We start from the raw sequence: 8,435 nt of genomic DNA, 5'->3' as shown, positions 1-8,435 counted from the left end.
GAAAGTGCATCTATACATGGGCTCACATTAGTCATGAAGAACTCACATACTTGTTGCAAAAGTTTTTATTAGTAATCAAAACAAAGTGCTAAACGCATACTCCAAGGGAAGGGTTGGTAGGTGTAAACCATCGTGCGATCCCGACCTCAACACAATGGATGACAATCAATAGATCAATTATGCTCCGACTTCCTAACATAGCGGTTCACCATACGTGCATGCTATGGGAATCACTAACTCCAACACAAGTATCTCTAGATTCACAACACCCTACTAACATAACTCTCAATATTACCGAATCCACGTCTCAAAACTAATTGAGAGGAATCGAAACTTCTCTTTCTACTCAATGCACATGAAGATGGAGGTTTTTGCATCCTCTTTGGGTACCTAGCACATTTAGGACTTCTTTCATAGCATAAGCCAACTACCAAATCACGCACGCCGTGCTCTAAAGATATAAGTGAAGCACAAGAGCAAAAGTATCTAGCTCAAAAGATATAAGTGAAGCACTATGATCATTCTAGCAAAATCACGATGAGTGTGTATCTCTGTCTCTCAAAAAGGTGTGCAACAAGGATGATTGTGACACAACAAAAATAAAAGACTCCTGTGATACAAGACGCTCCAAGCAAAACACATATCATGTGGTGAATAAAAATATAGCTCCAAGTAATGTTACTGATGGATTGAAGACGAAAGAGGGGATGCCTTCTCGGGGCATCCCCAAGCTTAGGCTTTTTGGTGTCCTTGAATTTGGCTTGGGATGCCTTGGGAATCCCCAAGCTTAAGCTCTTTCCACTCCTTATCTCATCGTCCATGAGAACATCACCCAAAACTTGAAAACTTCACAACACAAAACTTAAACAGAAACTCGTGATAACATTAGTATAAGAAAACAAACTATCACTTCTTTTGGTACTGTAGCAAACTTGAATTCCATCTATATTGATGATGTGCTACTATATTCTCACTTTTCCATGGCTATTACCCCCCGATACTAACCATAGTTTCATCAAAACAAGCAACCAACTCAACAAAAACAGAATCTGTCAAAAACAGACCAGTCTGTAGCAATCTGTATACTTCGTATACTCTGGTACCTCACAAAATCAGAAAAATTATGACGACCTGGGAAAAAATCATATCAATCAGCAGCAAAAAGAATCAACTCAAAAGCTCTTTATTAATAAAAAATGAAAAATCATCTCGTGAGCGAAAAGTTTCTGTCTTTTTCCACCAAGATTAAACAACCATTACCAAGACTAATCATAAAGGTTTTGCTTGGCTCAAACACAAAAAGAAACACAAAAAACACAATCACAACAGAACTTTGATGGTGTGGACGCAACAAAACAGAAAGAAAAAATATAATTTCATTGGGTTGCCTCCCAACAAGCGCTATTGTTTAACGCCCTTAGCTAGGCATTGATAGTTGAATGATGCTCACACAAAAGACAAGAATTGAAGCACAACGAGAGCATCATGAAGCATGTGAAAATCACATCTAAGTCTAACATACTTCCTATGCATAGGCATTTTATAGGAAAACAGATTGTCAAGACAACCAATAGTTACCATATGCAAGGAAGAAGAAAGAGACAATATCAATCTCAACATGACGAGAGGTAATTTGGTAACATGAAAGTTTCTACCACAATATTTTACTCTCTCAAAGCAATTACATGTGGGATCATATTCAAATTCAACAATATAGCCATCCCATAGAATATTCTTTTCATGATCCACATGCATGCAAAGTTGACGCTCTTCAAAAATAGTGGGATTATCAACAACTAAAGTCATTACTTCTCCATACCCACTTTCAATAATATTGCAAATATCATAATCATCATGAGGTTTAATTTTTTTTTTCAAGATCATAAGAAAAAGCATTACCCCAATCACGATCATTGCAACAAGTAGTGGACATAGCAAAACTAGCATCCCCAAGCTTAGGGTTTTGCACATTTTTAGCATGATTGTCACTAATAGAATCTATAGTGAAACCATTGCAATCATCCTTTTCATTCAAGGAGCCCTCATGAATCACTTCATAAATTTCATCACGATTTTCAGATTCACGCATTTCAAGCAAAACTCCATAAAGATAGTCAAGTGCACTCAACTCACTAGCAATTGGTTCCACATAAGTGGATCTCTTAAATAGATTAGCAAGTGGGTGAGGATCCATATCAATAGATTTTCAGCAAGCGAGAGAAAAGGGTGAACGGAAAAGGCAAACGAAAAAGGAAAATTGTGAAGTGGGGGAGAGGAAAACGAGAGGCAACTGGTAAACAAACTAAATGCAAGAGATGAGTTTGCGACACTTAATTGGATGAGTTCTTGACTTGATCCTCCCCGGCAACGGCGCTAGAAATTCTTCTGCTATCCCACACACAACAGCACCAGAAATTGACACGTTGACAGAGGCAAGGCTTGCGTTGGTTTTTCCCTTGAAGAGGAAAGGGTGATGCAGCACAGGAGCAATAAGTATTTCCCTCAGTTTGAGAACCAAGGTATCGATCCAGAAGGAGGGTCTCGTCAAGTCCAGAGTACATGCGCAAACACGAACAAGCTTGCACCCAACGCTTGAAAGGGGTTGTCAATCCCTTCAAGATTGTTTGCAAAGTGAGATCTGATGGCGGAAAGTGCAACGAAGTAAAAAGTGTAAGGCTGAAAATATGGTGTGGAGTAGATCCTGGGGGCCATAGTGTTCACTAGAGGCTTCTCTCAAAATAGCAAGTATTACGGTGGGTGAACAAATTACTGTCGAGCAATTGATAGAACCGCGCAAAGTCATGACGATATCTAAGGCAATGATCATACATATAGGCATCACGTCCGAGACAAGTAGACCGATACTTTCTGCATCTACTACTATTACTCCACAAATCGACCGCTATCCAGCATGCATCTAGTGTATTGAGTTCCTGACGAACAGAGTAACGCTTTAAGCAAGATGACATGATGTAGAGGGATAATCTCAAACCAATGATGAAAACCCCATCTTTTTACCCTTGATGGCAACAACATGATGCGTGCCTCGCTACCCCTTCTATCACTGGGTGAGGTCACCGCATGGTTTGAACCCAAAACCAAGCACTTCTCCCAATGCAAGAATCATAGATCTTGTTGGCCAGACAAAACCCACAACTCGAAGAGAATTACAAGGATATGAAATCATGCATAAGAGAGATCAGAAGAAACTCAAATAAGATTCATAGATAATATGATCATAAATCCACAATTCATCGGATCTCGAAAAACACACCGTATAAGAAGATTACATCGGATAGATCTCCATGAAAATCATGGAGAACTTTGTATTGAAGATCCAAGAGAGATAAGAAGCCATCTAGTTACTAACTATGGACCCGTAGGTCTATGGTGAACTACTCACGCATCATCGGAGAGGTCATGGTGTTGATGGAGAAGCCCTCCGTGTCCGAACCCCCCTCCGGCAGGGCACCAGAACGTGCCCCGGATGGGATCTTGCGGAGACAGAAGCTTGCGGCGGTGGAAAAGTACTTTCGATGATCTCCTGATTTTTTGGGATTTTTAGGGAATATATAGGCGCAACCCCTAGGTCAGGGGACGCTGAGGGGGCCCACAAGCCTAGATGGCGCGGGGTGGGGTCTTGTGGGAGCCCTGGGGCTCCCCTGCCTTGGCTCCCAAGCTCCCCGATCTTCTTCCGTTCCAGAAAAAATCTTTTCGGGAATTTTCTTCCGTTTGGACTTCGTTTCAAAATCTCCTCTGAAAGGGGTAAAAACATGGAATAAACAGGAACTGGCACTTGGCACTGAGTTAATAAGTTAGTCCCAAAAAATAAATAAAAGGCATGGAAAACATCCAAAGTTTGACAAGATAATAGCATGAAACCATCAAAAATTATAGATACGTTGGAGAAATATCAATCATCATCATGCGATACATTGGGATTCAGAGTAGGAGATACCTTTGAAGCCTTAGCCATAAGGCAAAAGTGAGTAACAATAGATGATGATGTAGGATCCCTTGAAGCATCATTGAAGGCCACATGTTGTTCCACGAAGTGATGAATGTCCTCTACATTGTTAGCACAACAACTCGAGGAAATATATACATTTTTATCATGGCAACAAGATATAGGAAGCATATCATGATGAGATTTAGTCAAGCAGTTTTTACATGATATGCAAGGACTATCAACACAAGCATGTAAAACATTTAGAGTGCTCGAAGTGTTAATGCCCAAAGATGAAGCATTGCAATAATATAGTGATGAAGGATCATCAACAATAAGCCCAATATCATCATTGCAATGATCTCCACTACTCACCATATCATTACCTTCTGGCAATTCACACGTAGGTGAAGTAGATGAACTTGAGAAGACCACACGACCGGAGGTGGAGGGAGAACAATCATTCCCACAAATCTTGTATATACCATATTTATCTTGAAGCTTTGTCAACAACTCATGAGCATCCCGGAATGGCATGAGTTGAAATATAACTACATTGCTCAAAGCATAAAAAAGCACATTAGAAGCTTGAGCATTGAGATAAGAGTTTTTCTCATCCTCTAAATATATATTTGGAGAATCCTTTGGAGGAGAAAAACCCATATCAAAAATTCGCTCCAAGTTTGAGTCCATGACCCTAAAGTGATTAAGCATGCGAATTACCGAAACATAAAAATTTGTGCCATCGAAACTAAGAGTGTCAAAGAATCCTAAACCCCTAGTCGACATCCTTACTCTCTAGGTGGTTAAACCTAATAAAGAGAGACCTAGATCTGATACCAATTTAAAGGACGTGGATGTCGCCTAGAGGGGGTGAATAGGCGCTTTAAAATAATTACGGTTTAGGCTTGAACAAATGCGGAATAAAACTAACGTTTAATTTGTCAAGCACAAAACCTAAAACAACTAGGCTCACCTATGTGCACCAACAACTTACGCTAAGCAAGATAAACAACTAAGTGATAGCAAGATATATGACAATAAACAATATGGCTATCACAAAGTAAAGTGCATAATTAAAGGGTTCGGGTAAGAGATAACCGAGGCACGCGGAGACGATGATGTATCCCGAAGTTCACACCCTTGCGGATGCTAATCTCCGTTGGAGCGATGTGGAGGCACAATGATCCCCAAGATGCCAGTAAGGCCACCGTAATATCCTCACACCCTCGCACAATGCAAGATGCCGTGATTCCACTAAGGGACCCTTGAGGGCGGTCACCGAACCCGTACAAATGGCAACCCTTGGGGGCGGTCACCGGTACCCGTACAAATTGCTCGAGTGAATCTCCACAACCTAATTGGAGACCCCGACACTTTCCCAGAGCTTTACACCACAATGATTGAGCTCCGAGAGACTACCAAGCTTCTAGGATGCCAAAGCATCCACGAAAAACAATCTCTAGGGTACTAAGTACCAAAGGGTAATAAGCTTCTCAACTTCTCACTTCCACGTATCACCGTGGAGAACTCAAACCGATGCTACTAATGCAATGGCAAGAACACACGAAGTGGTCAAGTCTCTCAAACTCAAATCCCTCCACAACAACAAAATCTATGGAGAAATATGAGAGGAAGAACAAGGAGCTCACAAAGAACTCCAAGATTTGGATCCAAGGGGTTCCCCTCACACATAGGAGAAAGTGATTGGTGGAGATGTGGATCTAGATCTCATCTCTCTTTTCCCTCAAGAACAAGCAAGAATCATTGAAGGGATTGAGAGTTAGCATGCTCTAAGAAGGTCAACAATGGGGGAAGAACACGAGCTCAACAGATCAGGCAAAGCCAAGGGGGAAGAAGGACCCCTTTATATAGTGGGGGAAAGAATCACACCGTTACCCCCACTTACATCCTGAGCACAACGGTACTACCGCTTAAGGAGGATCGGTACTACCGCTAGCCCTTGGCGGTACTACCGCTAGAGAAAGTCTTCGCAAAAAGTCCGACGGAGAAAAATTGCTCAGAGAGAGGTATGATACGTCTCCAACGTATCTATAATTTTTTATGGTTTCATGCTATTATCTTGTCAAACTTTGGATGTTTTGCATGCCTTTTATTTATTTTCTCGGACTAACTTATTAACTCAGTGCCAAGTGCCAGTTCTTGTTTTTTTTTCATGTTTTTGACCCCTTTCAGAGGAGATTTTGAAACGGAGTCCAAACGGAAGAAAATCCCCGAAAAGATATTTTCTGGAATGGAAGAAGATCGGAGAGCTTGGAGGCCAAGCCAGAAGAGCCCAGGGGCCCCACAAGCCCCCGCTTGTGGGCTCCGTGGAGGTCCCCTGACCTAGATCTTGCGCCTGTAAATTCACAAATATTCCCAAAAAATCAGGGGAGCATCGTAATCACTTTTCCGCTGCCGCAAGCTTCTGTCTCCGCAAGATCCCATCTGGGGCACGTCCTCGTGCCCTGCCGGAGGGGGGATTTGGACACGGAAGGTTTCTCCATCAAAACCATGAGCTCTCCGATGATGTGTGAGTAGTTCACCATAGACCTGTGGGTCCATATCTAGTAACTAGATGGCTTCTTCTCCCTCTTGGATCTTCAATACAAAGTTCTCCATGATCTTCATGGAGATCTATCCGATGTAATCTTCTTTCGTGGTGTGTTTGTCGAGATCAGATGAATTGTGGATTTATGATAAGATTATCTATGAATCTTATTTAAGTTTCTTCTGATCTCTCTTATGCATGATTTCATATCCTTGTAATTCTCTTCGAGTTGTGGGTTTTGTTTGGCCAACTAGATCTATGATTCTTGCAATGGGAGAAGTGCTTGGTTTTGGGTTCATACCGTGCGGTGACCTCACCCAGTGACAGAAGGGGTAGCGAGGCACGTATCGTGTTGTTGCCATCAAGGGTAAAAATATGGGGTTTTCATCATTGGTTTGAGATTATCCCTCTACATCATGTCATCTTGCTTAAAGGGTTACTCTGTTCGTCATGAACTCAATACACTAGATGCATGCTGGATAGCGGTCGATGTGTGGAGTAATAGTAGTAGATGCAGAAAGTATCTGTCTACTTGTCTCGGACGTGATGCCTATATGCTAGATCATTGCCTTAGATATCGTCATGACTTTGCGCGGTTCTATCAATTGCTCGATAGTAATTTGTTCAGCCACCGTGATATTTGCTATTTCGAGAGAAGCCTCTAGTAAACATTATGGCCCCCAGGGTCTACTCCACACCATATTTTTAGCCTTACACTTTTCACTTCGTTGCACTTTCCGCCTTCAGATCTCACTTTTGCAAACAATCTTGAAGGGATTGACAACCCCTTTGAAGTGTTGGGTGCAAGCTTGTTTGTTTTTGCGCAGGTACTTTTGACTTGACGAAGACCTCCTTCTGGATTGGTACCTTGGTTCTGAAACTAAGGGAAATACTTACTGCTCCTGTGCCGCATCACCCTTTCCCCTTCAAGGGAAAAACCAACGCAAATCAAAGAAGTAACAAGAAGAATTCCTAAGCGCCACGGAAGGACTTTTGTTGCCACATCAAGGTACTACCGTCCCGAAACGGTACTACCACCCACCCGGAGCGTTACTACCGCTAGGGAGCGGTACTACTGCTCCGGGGGTGGTAGTACCGCTACAGGAGCGGTACTACCGCTCGCACGAGGAGTGGTACTACCGCTGGATACTGAAACTGCTCTAACTTTCGCATACGGACTCCAAATTCAACGAGACCAAGTTTGTTGGAAAGCTAATGACATGGGCTAACACAATATTAATAGAAATATCAATAAGAAGCAAGTGATAAAAGGACCATCAGAAAATGGTGAGAACCCTTCTTCGAATAAGACAGGTAAAAACTCCCAACATCGAAAACATCATAGAAGATGCGTATGGACTCCGTTTTCGATGAACTCGAGCTTGTCATGAAGACGACCATAAGATCTAAAACTCACAAAGAGAAACACCAAACAAGAAACAAGAAGTATGATGCAAGGATGCAAATGGTTTGAGCTCTCAACAAACGATACGATCAAGTTACTCACTTGAGAGCCCCCCTTGACAGTACGACAATCTATCCTAAAACAGAAAACCTATCAAGGGCAAACCTATACCTTGCACCTCGTCCTCTTGAGCTAGATGATGATGATCTTGAATTCCTCAAGATGGACCACCTTTCTTGATTGCGTTGGCTTGATGAAGACTAGTTGATTGCTCCCCCATACTCACTATTGGTGAGCCACTCTTCGCATATCTTCACAAGTCCATTGCCACCACAATGGACGGCAAGCTTGAAGCATGATATATTCATGCTGATCCACTTGAACTTGCACACCGCAATCTTGATGACGATCACCACTTGACGTCATCCTTCATGGGTTGTATGAGATATTCCTTTTGACGCAAGCCCATGGAAACACACCTAGCCCCCACATAGAACTCTCACGAAGACCATGGGTTAGTACACAAACACGTA

The sequence above is a fragment of the Hordeum vulgare genome, chromosome 5H, assembly GCF_904849725.1.
Source record: "Hordeum vulgare subsp. vulgare chromosome 5H, MorexV3_pseudomolecules_assembly, whole genome shotgun sequence".
NCBI lineage: Eukaryota > Viridiplantae > Streptophyta > Magnoliopsida > Poales > Poaceae > Hordeum > Hordeum vulgare.
The sequence above is the reverse complement of the archived record's forward strand: the minus strand, read 5'-3'. Positions refer to the sequence as shown.